The sequence below is a fragment of the Protomyctophum bolini genome, assembly GCF_963924005.1.
Source record: "Protomyctophum bolini genome assembly, chromosome: 14".
NCBI classification, from domain to species: Eukaryota; Metazoa; Chordata; class Actinopteri; order Myctophiformes; family Myctophidae; genus Protomyctophum; species Protomyctophum bolini.
The window spans coordinates 25,497,163-25,509,451 of record NC_137875.1 but is presented as its reverse complement, the minus strand read 5'-3'; positions in this window follow the sequence as shown (position 1 = coordinate 25,509,451).

Below are 12,289 nucleotides of genomic sequence, written 5' to 3'. Positions count from 1 at the left end.
GCGATTTACAGTAACATTTCACATTTTTTCATGGAGACAAACCCCATGGTGTAGTTAATAATCTATATGCAATCTTCCCTGTCCATTGTGCACCATTTTAAATTAATGGTCAGATATTAATTTAGGTCAAAGGTTTGCTGGCTCTATATTATCTCACAGCAGCACAGTTCAACACTGCCTGTAGCTATGAACACACACACACACACACACACACACACACACATAGGCGCACACACCTACACACAAGCACGCACACACACGCACACATGCACAAATAAAGGGTGAGAGTCACAAAAGAGAGCACTACAATAGAGAGTCAGAGTCAGAATGAAACAGATTGGGACAAAGAAGGCTGCAAAGCACAAAACATATGTAAGAGAAAAGCAAAAGAGCCATAGAAACATACGCAGAGGGCAAAAGGTCAGAGTGAGAGAGAAGAGAGACCGGTCAGCGATCTGTCACCACCGACAGCCATCCAGTCTGTTGGCAGGGCAGATGTTATTGGTGGCTTGTTCACACTACTGTCAACACACACACACACACACACACACACACACACACACACACACACACACACACACCAACGCACACACGCGCCCGCGTGCAAACACCCGCCCCACCAGTGCCAGTGATTCAGCCCAGAATTGAGACATATATACAGTAGTTCATAACTCTGTGCATGTCTCTAATTGATTTTTCATCTTCCTAAAGGACACCACATGATTTATGGTGCGTTCCTGTACGTAGTTTCGGCCATGAGAAGCCAGAGCCTCTGGGAATACATCTTCTCTGGCCGAGAGCTCACCAAAAGGCTCCCTCTCCTCTACCAGGTTACCATGGTAACCCTGGCCCCTGACAACACACACACAGACACGCACGCACGCACACGCTGCTCGCAGGTAAGATGATAGATGAAGCCTGTTACTGGTGTGTGTGTGTGTGTGTGTGTGTGTGTGTGTGTGTGTGTGTGTGTGTGTGTGTGCGTGTGCGCAATCAGGCTAAACCCTTAGTTATTCAAATCAAATTAAATCAAACTTTAATCCTAGAGCACATTTACAAAGACCAGAAGGTCAACCAAAGTGTACACGATGATGAAACAAGCATACAATCAACACCATAGTAAAACAACATCAAAGCAACACAAATGTTAATTACGTCAAACATCATTGAAAGCCAAGGAGAACAGATGGGTTTTAACTAAGTAAAGACTTAAAGGCCTCTAAGGGCACAGTTATTACTGTTAGCCTGTCTATAGTTTATACATGCTTGTTTTATATGTGTATAACATTTCAGCGTTCAAGTTTTAAGATGGGTAGAGGGTTATTTCTTTGTTTCCCCACCCCCTCAGTATAAGGCCTAATGTTTTCATCTGTCATGGTTTGATCTTAGTACAAGTCAGACAATGGCCCGGGACCTTTATCAAGAACAAAAGAAAAACAAGCGGAAATCTTGTTGATACAAACTAATACTGGCTCCCACTGGAGTTACTGACTCTGACTCTTGAAAGAAAGGCCACTGGGCCAGGCCACTATCTGTCTTTAAGTGCATACTATCTCTGCTGCCAGTAGAACAAGGGACAGTCAGATTATGACGTCTGTACAAAATCCCCTCACACTGACTTGGAGGGGATGGAGTCTGACTCAGCCGAGATAATCAGTGTTCATTTATATTAGTGATGGGTGGTGCCCAATTTGGCATCAGAAGTGGGTGCAGTGTGGGCCTACAGTATATAGGCCAGTTAGAATGCTCACAGCAAACACTTGTGTGAGGAGACTGCACCACCAGAACTGTGTCCACAGTCCACCTTTATGATGCATTACCCCATTTTGACCTGGGAACGATTCTACAAATGTCTTCTAAATCCTGACAGTTTTCTGAAAAAATGTTTCTATGTCGTTCTCAAACATTTTCATGTCAAGGACCCCAAATATTATATGTAATTGGCCCCCATCTGAAATATGTTGTTCCAGTGACCTCCCAGAAGCAAAGATTTGACTTAAAAACGTTCCCTCTGAAAGAATACATATTCTGAGATTTGCACCACATTTTCACAGTTTTTCAAAAATAGCAGACCTACCAGCTCGTAGCACGGCACCGAGTGCTGCGCTATGAGCCTGTAGATCTGCTATTTTTCAATAGCTAAAGTATAACATAATGCTAAAACACCAAGGGGGGGTATGTTTTGTTCCTTCATTCTGTTCATCATATTGTATGTTCCTTTAGTACTCGTTTGTTTGCCATTTATCCTAAGTTTGTTGTGTTTTGTCATTTTGTAAGTTACCTTCCAAGTTGTATGCTTTGGTTGATTTAGTTTTCCTTGTTTATAGTTTAAATTCATCATTCCCATCATCATCATTCACCTCCATCACCATCATGCCATCACCTGTCTACCAAGATAAATCGTCATGTTAAGCATTTTACCCATCTGGTCCACAGGTTACTATACTCACTAAACCTGACCCCTGAATATAATACCACCCAGAAAACAGACTAGAGTTTGAGATTTAATGTGTACGTATTAGACTATTAGTCGGGAGCATCAAGGTTAAGGTTCCGGTGGTTACTGCGTCTATACTATATAGGTTACGTATGGGTGTATATTGACGGTAGCAGCATGGTTACTGTGGTTAGTTACTGTGTCTGCATCATCATCATGATGATAAAAGGCACCGCTCAGTTCACACAAGTATGATTTTTCTACATTGTAAACTTATTATACCATGGTTGTTGGGAAAGGAGAGAGTCTGTTCCACTACTTTTTCAAGGTAGACCCAATACTGTACAGTAATATTGTATATCACCCATGGCACAACTTACTACTTTTCTTAGTATTTTCCCCAGGACAGGTTGATCAATGCAGCTTCCACGATTCACAATACAACCTTGGAGAGTGATCTCCTTGCAGTACAGAATGTGCTTTTATAGTGTCATCTTGTGCAGTTCTGAACTGAATATCTTGAGGCCGATCCAGAATGCGATTGATCTTAGGGCAGGCCAATGTCACAGTACATCCCGTGCTGAATCCCAAACACTTTAGGATAATGTGAAGGTAATTCCAGATGCTCTAGGCTGAGAAAAACGGGAGAAACTTTTGCCTCTTGAGGTGATAAGTGCTCTACTTAGATCAAGCAAAAATCAATAAAGTACCCAAAGAGGAAGTTCATGAAGGATTTGAAGGTTTTGCACTCATCTATGTTGGCATCCAGCATACAGCATAGAATACTACTATGAGAAGATGATAATAATATTTTAATACTACTACAGCATAAAGCAAATTTCAGGTGAATAATATTGTTTATATTGATTTTATGACAATTTTGAGACACAATTGTCCGTTTTCAGGCTTTATTGGACTATCCAGTGTGTGAGGACTGAGAGCACAAAGAGAGCACAAAGATAACCACACCAATAACGGCAGTGGTTTAACTTAGGTTTCTTCTGTAATAAACAATAATCATCAAATAAGGTTCCTTCTGTCTCTTAAAGAATTAACCTAATAATGTCTCTTCAATTATAGGGGGGCTCATGATGGACCATCAATCAGGCAAGGATTTCCTTCTTCAGGACCAACAGGTAGGTTAAACACTCTTACTTTACTATATTAGCTCACAGTCACTGGTCTGGATATAGCGCTGATTGCTCCAATATCCGAGGTCTACTTGAACCTCTCACTCCTATACACACAATTACTATCGCACTTAATTCACCAAGTTATTTAGAGAGGGAATATTAGCATCTCTTACCAGAAGCCGCATGCCAGCCCTTTCTCAGGGGAGTCTCTGCAAACTGAGGGAGGATGAGGCTTTTATACTGTGAGGTGTGGACGCGCAGGTGGTGGTTCGTCAGTCTTGATTGAGTAGGTAACGTGTGAAGTACCGCCCCTCCACCCGGTAACCAAGTTGACAGCGCTTCACTCCGCCTCCCCCAGTCTTTCTCTTCACGAGGTCCCGTACCGAGACGCCACAAGAGAAACAGACATGGTTTTATCTATCGAGTGACATTTCCCTTGGCACTACTGAAGATAACAGCCGCTATTTCCATGTATTATATTTCGTAAAGCTATACTGTAAAGCCTACTGTCACCCGTAAGTGTTCTGGTCGCAATGATCTATGCCGAGGGCCGAGATGCACATGATTCCATTTTGTGTAGTAAAGTCCTCTGCTCTAGCTGTAGTGTTTCATCATGCATGCACGTGTTTTAAAAAATAGTATACGTTGTAATGACTATCACTATAAGTAATACAAAAATCTACATACTTTCAGTCAAATAACAGATAACCTTGAAATTGTTCTTGTGTGATTAATGCTCCTACACTCTGACTGTCGCCGGACCCCATTGATCTGTCATTGTAAATTTGAGTTCCAGCTAAAGCCCCACATGCTAATTTCACTTCTCAGCTGTAAAAAAAGTACTGACATAATTGCCAAGAGCAATATAGATCACCAATAGCTGTTTCACTTTAAATTCTACTTAAGATGTGCATGCTGACCTCGGGGGCTATGGTGGGAATCCTCAACTCTCTATTAGGAGTCTTGCTAATGGGACAGATAAGACAGACTCTGAATCCTGATACCCAATCAGACGTTGGTGGAAATGTAATGCAATGTAATATAATTTACCATTCGGCTGTTGCTTTGAATCTCACAATCAATCTTCTGTATCTCGGGAGGAGGTTATTGTTCTGGAGGAGGTTATTGTGGTACTGTAGCAAGGCACATGTACTGCAAAAATGACCTTCTTTAGCTCGGCAGCTACACTATCACAATCTCTGAGCACTGCAGAGATGCAGACACAATGATACATTCTGTTGAATGCTAGCCATGGTTCACATAGCCTGGGGTCCACCTATGCTTTCTATGGCATAGGCAGCTCCCGGCAGGATCCGGCGGGAGACTCTAGACACAGCTGTGCGACATGAGACTGATTAATTAGAGCGGCAGAGAGAGAGAGAGAGAGAGAGAGAGAGAGAGGAGTGTGTGTGTGTGTGTGTGTGTGTGTGTGTGTGTGTGTGTGTGTGTGTGTGTGTGTGTGTGTGTGTGTGTGTACATGTGTGCGTGTGTGCGTCAATTTAACAAAGGTGCAGACGATCAGAAATCAGCAGAGGTTTGCGCTACTCTATGCTGAATTGAAGTGGACTCGGACCCAGACTTTATTTTTTCCTCCCTGGAAATAAAAACGTCTGGGTTTCCGAGGCTATGGTTCAAATGACGCTCGTACTTCACGAACGTCATGGCGTGTCGATTTTCACCCTGTTTTGATTTGAGCGTGTGGTTACATTTTAAGGGGAACTGCCCATAGATCCGAAGTCCCGTTAGTCCGAACATGCAGTGCTCCCGTGCTTGCGGTTAGGTTTAGGTTAGGGTTAGAGATAGGGATAGTAATTTCGGAACAATGAACCTTCTGACTAATGACATGGCACTCATTTTAAGTTAACGTGTACATAAATGTTCAGATTTCAAATATAATGTACTCAGTACTCACCCAAGGTGCCACGGGTGTTAGCTTTTTGCAGGGTCGGGTTTTAGCACCCGTGCATTCTACGTTGTCCAATAAAAAGCATTTTTATCCGAACGCCGGATGGGTTGGGAGGTGTATTACACTCTGATACACTGGGTGCGTTATAGGCACACTGACCACACTGCCAATAATTCAGAATGCACCCATTTTGAGAAAGATTGCCAGGGCAGATAAAAATGCTTTTTATTGAACACGGTTGCTAATCATCATCATCATTTTTCGACTGCGGTTGAGATCATGGATTTCACAATGCCATGCCAGACTTCCCGGTTCTTCATTGCCATCCCCAGTTCCTGCTTACTGATGCATGTGTCCCTAGCGATGACATCAGGGAACGACAGTTTTCTACCTCTGGTCTGCTTTGAGGCAGGACTCCAGAGAAGAAGGGAAGTTATAACCTCATTGTCAGCTCTGTAGCAGTGGCCGGCAAACTGTGTTCTTCTGGATTGCTAATATCCGGCTAGACAGCTACACTGCAAAATCCAGTGATTGCTTTCTTGTTTGCTGGGTATACTAATGTGTAACTATTAGTCTCTAAACATCTTTTACATAAATGCACAGACTCTCTGTACATATACGTGTGTGTAGGACTGTAATCCACGTAACTCTGTTCGCCCCACCAACTTCAAATATGAACGCACACGTGTTCCACACCATCACAGGGAGTGCAGTGCACGGCCTTGAGTCGGTCTGATACACGGTTGTCCAGAACCACCAGAAAAGGGTTAGGATCTAATGAGGCCCAGACCTGTCCAATTTCCAGGCTCTGCTGCCTAAGCCAATTGATTGCCATGGCAACCCTATACATTCCCCACACCTGCCATTTTGTTACTTAGTCAGTCCACTTTTCACAGTCAGTTTGCACTCTGTCAATTTCTTTTTTCATAAATGTATGTATGCCATATTTACTTCATCACATGCGGTGTCGATGTGAAATTAATAGATTGAATAATTGATAATAAATTAATTGATAGTTGCAGCCATACTGAGTAGTAATACCACAGTACACTATAGCATTACTGATGGACTAGTGTTAATGTGTGGTGTGTGCTGGTTTAATATAAATTGCAGTACCTCACTGGTCTTAATGTGGATAATTGCCTTTCCCAGTGGACCTACTGGTACTGGCTAATCACTGAAGTGTGTGTGTGTGTGTGTGTGTGTGTGTGTGTGTGTGTGTGTGTGTGTGTGTGTGTGTGTGTGTGTGTGTGTGTGTGTGTGTGTGTGTGTGTGTGTGTGTGTGTGTGTGTGTGTGTGTGTGTGTGTGTGTGTGTGTGTGTGTGCGCGCGCGCATGTGCGCACATACTGTCTACACACATGAAAGTGTGTACAACACCTTTCATTGCTCTCCCACAATTAGAGTGTGTTTGATTTATGACCTGACATTATTGGAAACGTGTGTGTGTGTGTGTGTGTGTGTGTGTGTGTGTGTGTGTGTGTGTGTGTGTGTGTGTGTGTGTGTGTGTGTGTGTGTGTGTGTGTGTGTGTGTGTGTGTGTGTGCGCGTGCGTGTGTAAAAGATTGCAGCAATGCACAGCTAATTATACAACTGTGTCTTTCTCACACTGCACGTGTGTGTTGTGAACTGTGCATTAAAGTGTTTATAATTGTAGAGCCGAGTGCATTTCTTTATGGATAAGTATTTTCAAAACAAAAGAAGGAATCAGAATTGGATACACTTATTTTTGTATTAATTAAACAAAAGAAAGGACACAATTAAGACAGGACTGCCAACACAGTAAAGGAACTACAGACACCACACTATGCACTCTACATATGAAATGAATGCCCTCAGCTTAACAATGTATTGACTGGCACTGGGAGACAATGGAGCAGTTTCACAAGCTGACAAGTGGCTCATTGATGGCTTTGTCGTTTGATGACTGACAAAAAGCCAGAGATTAAAAAAAGTATGTGAGTCAGAGTCACGGTAGCCTGTTGTGTTTGTGTAGAACAGTGTTCTACAAATCTACAGTATATCATGATCATTGTAAGTTGCATTGTATTTACAGGCTTATTTTTGAGTGGTGCAACCACTCCTACAACCAGCAATGTCCGTGTGTCTATGTTCACCCACCTATGTGACGTTAATGAGCACCAGTATGTACCGTTAATGAGCACCAGTAGGGGCGCTAGAAACAGAGAGAGTGATAGTGCTGCACTGTCGCCTAATGAGAGAGAGAGAGAGAGAGAGAGGAGGGGGGGGGGGAGTTGCACCACTCAGTTCACACGGGTGTGATTTTTCATATACTGTATCATGCACAAAAATAGTATCTTGGTGTTCCCCTGCTGTCCGTTCAGGGTGTGTGTGTGTGTGTGTGTGTGTGTGTGTGTGTGTGTGTGTGTGTGTGTGTGTGTGTGTGTGTGTGTGTGTGTGTGTGTGTGTGTGTGTGTGTGTGTGTGTGTGTGTGTGTGTGTGTGTGTGTGTGTGTGTGTGTGTGTGTGTGTGTGCGTGCAAATCTTCTGTGAACCCAGCATGTCATGTCTTGGCCATTAATCTGATTTGACCCACAGCCACATTGATGTAATATAGACCACACAGCTATTGATTACAATTAGGATAAAATGGAGACTCTCATTACTTGGATATCGACAGCACCAATACCCAGCCGGCCCGTAACATTAACAATAGCTAGCTTCCATGGCATATTTGTCTTCTATTAGGCATCCTGGCTATCTTGTTAGACTAATGCCTGAGAGTGAACTGGAAACCAACAATCATCCTTAAAACAACTAAACAAAAGTTATTCAATATAATCTTTCATATTGTAATTTTAACCATTCCACATATCATGTGTTTTTTCAACTTCAGTATTTGAAAGTTCCTAAATATGGACCCTGCAGCATTCCTTTCGGAGCTGTAGACAAACTCTGTATATGATAATGAGATACAGTATCAGAGGTGTTTCCAAAAACATTACTAAAATAAATGTTAAACATTATTTTAAAATATTACAATTATGGTTCCTGACAAATGTTATGATGTGCGTCAGGAGAGTATAGAGCGCCGCAGTCCCCGCCCCCTTTCAGAAAGCGAGTGGCCCAGGAAGTGAAAGCCCCATGCATTCTGCCATCGGCACTTTTAATATAATTTATTTAAAGACGGTTACGCCGCGGACAAAGCCAATTCGGATCGTGACGAATCATGACAATGAACACAATATTTTGGGCCGATCAAATAATTTATAAGACGAAAAATAAAACAAATAGTGTTGTCTCCTGACTTTCTTTTCTTCTTTCTAATGATTTGATCGTCCCAAAATATTGTGTTCATTGTCATGATTCGTCACGATCCGAATTGGCTTTGTCCGCGGCGTAACCGTCTTTAAATAAATTATATTAAAAGTGCCGATGGCAGAATGCATGGGGCTTTCACTTCCTGGGCCACTCGCTTTTCTGAAAGGGGGCGGGGACTGCGGCGCTCTATAGGGCCCAAGTGCAGAACAGCCCGAGGCAGAGCAGGTTCATACTGTACAATAGCTTTATTATCGCCGGGCAAGTGAGGCAAGCAGGCAGGGGTCAAAACCATGCAGATTTGAGATCTCACATTCAAACTTTTATCAAAACACAAATTAAACAAAAACATTTCAAGTCAGATATCTATAATGAAAACAAATGTGCAAAATGTCACTCAACTGAAATATGACATCCGTAATCCGTCATTTGTCTTTGGTTCACCGTCACTTTTTTTGCATGAAACATCCCTATATCATGAAAATATTTTAAATAAGCCTTTTCTGAACGTTTTCATGAATGGTATATTAACTTTAATTTCTGGTCCCTGCGTTTTGGCACAGGTGTCAGGGGCAGACTCACTTTCAAATGTGCTAATGAGTTGGCCGGCGGATAAAATAGAGAGTTAACTATGACTCAGATATAATATAGAGTTATAACGATGACTCATACATTTAGAGTTCCCAGTTCCACGTCAGCTACATCCAGTATATGCAGCATAGATGTATTTTATCGATTCTGACATTGTCAATCTACGAGTGTAGACTTCATTTCCCTGAGCAGAGGGGGTGGACACCAGCTCATACCGTAGGACTCATGCTAAATATAAGGTACCTGATGCCACACATGTTAGAGAGGTCTGCGGGGTGCTTGTGCAATATATCTGTTTTCAATAAAGAACCCTTTTAATCCCATAAGTGGCCAATTGTGTAGGAAGTTCACAACGGCGTTAGTGAGCAGACGCATCCGGAACTGACCAATGACAGAAAAGATATACCATTAAAAGATGATGTGAAAGAAACAAGTTGTTTAATTGATAGTATGGTGTGCCCGTCCATCACTGGGAGAATGTTATTTCTCCTCTTGTGTTCGACTGGAAATAAACAGGAGGAGCAGAACAGGCCACCGTTGTTGGTGCCCGTCGGCGAGCTGTCAGTGATGATGGCTCATCTGTCTTCTATCAACAAGCGTGGGCGGCGGGCGCGTCACTCCGATGACACTGCACAGCATTTGCATAATCGTGTGTTTCTGTGTGTGTGTGTGTGTGTGTGTGTGTGTGTGTGTGTGTGTGTGTGTGTGTGTTTGTGTGTGTGTGTGTGGGGGGGGGGGGTCTCTATTGGCCGTTTATCAGCATGCATTAACAGTGTGGTGCTGTGCGGGAGTCATGAGCAATTACTTTTTCAGTGGCAAAACAGATTAGCGAGAACAATAGCTTGCTGTGTAACGTGCCTTTTTCCTGTTGTTACTGCTGTTGAAATACTGTACACATTCTGTTTTTCTAGAAGAGCTATAGATGTGCATTTCTGAGTTCCTTCTTTGTTGTCGAACTACACATTCTGAAAGAGAGAGAGAGAGAGGGAGAGAGAGGGAGAGAGAGGGAGAGAGAAGAAAGGACAAGGGAAGGAATAATGGCACGAAAGAAGAAAGGAGGACATCATTCTATTCTGATCCCACATTACATGTGTACGGTTTCTTGGCCATGTCCTTCAGAAAGACATTTTTAGCCCTGATTACTTATTGCAAGTTGTGTCTGTTGTCTAGACATATTAAGACAGTTGTGTACAGCATGTCTTGTCCATACGCTTTGTATTCCTGTATACCTTTTGTGTGTGTGTGTGTGTGTGTGTGTGTGTGTGTGTGTGTGTGTGTGTGTGTGTGTGTGTGTGTGTGTGTGTGTGTGTGTGTGTGTGAGTGTGAGTGTACGCGCGTGTGAGTGTGTGTGTGCGCGTGTGTCTGTGTGCTTGCGTGTGCGTCTGTATATGTCTGAGTATGACCTATCATTGACCCCTATGGCCGCTCCAAGGCACTCCAAGACACCATATTACACACACACAATAAAAGTATAGTTCCACCACTCGTGCGCTTTTATATTGGTTTATTAATATCCCGTCAGTTGACCTCCAGTGGCTTGTCTACTGTAGAAGTAGTACTCCACTTTTCTCTGACTGACTTTACAGTTTGTGGAGATTATTTTTCATGTTCTGATGTATTTTTCTCTCCCTCCTCCCGCCTCTCTATCTCTCTCTCTGTCCCTCCTCCCTCCTCTCTCTCTCTCTTTCTCCATTGCTCTCTCAGCTCTTGCAGAGTGACATTTCTAAGACTGTGATTTGATTTCCTAAAAATTACCTCCCCAAATAACCAGCCTGCCTGCATGACTATACACTTATACACGTGCGCATGCATGCGCTTGAGAGACACACACACACACACACACACACACACACACGCACACACACACACACACACACACACAGGGACAGTGTTATGTGTGTCCCTGTGGGAGCCAGACGGTAGAATTGTTAAACAGTGGCGTCCTGGATGGCACAGAGAAATGAGAAAGCAATAAATCTCTCTCTCTCTCTCTGTCTCTCTCTCTCTCTCTCTCTCTCTCTCTCTCTCTCTCTCTCTCTCTCTCTCTCTCTCTCTCTCTCCCTACCCTACTGCCTCTCTTGGTCTTTGATTCCCTCAATCTTTCTCACAAACACACAATCATTGCAGAATGGTGAAAGTTTTGCCGCTTCCGTAACATGATTACTTATTTTTCTATTATTATTTGTTCTTCTTCATACAACATACAGTAGCATTCATGTCTACAGTATAGTACATCTTGGGTTTTGGTAGTACTGGTAGTACTGGTAGTACTGGTATAGTACTGGTAGTACTGGTAGTACTGGTAGTACTGGTATAGTACTGGTAGTTTCTGTGCACTTGCAGAACATTAGCGGATGGAAGTCAGGGGAGGATATTCTGTTGATCATCAGTACTTTGAAGGGTTAAGTTTAGGCACATGGGTGAGGATTAACGTTATAGGATTAAGTGAATGTAATCAGTAGTGTGTGTGTGTGTGTGTGTGTGTGTGTGTGTGTGTGTGTGTGTGTGTGTGTGTGTGTCTATTTTGCTTGGAAGCGGCAAACTACTCAGGGGCAGCGGTGGATCAGGGTTAGAGTGGCCGGATGGTAACCGTATGGTTGCCAGTTCAAACCCGGGCCCCCAGAGTTAGTGTCGAAGTGTCCTTGAGCAAGACACTGACTGAACCCCTAATTGCTCCTGATTTGCTGGTTGGTGCCTTGCATGGTTTCCGCTGCCATCGGTGTGAAAGGGTGATTGTAATGCACAATCTATGTAAAGGCTAAATGCTACATTTATTCAGTGTATGTGGTGGTGTATGTTTGATCAGTCAAATAAAGTGTGGGTTGGTTTATTCAGTGTGTTTTGCGTCAGTCACATTAGGTGTCAGGGTTGTGCACTTCTGATGGCAGTTGGCACGGTCAGAATTGGCAGGGAGAAATTGAGTCACACACTGCAGCAAAGCATATGG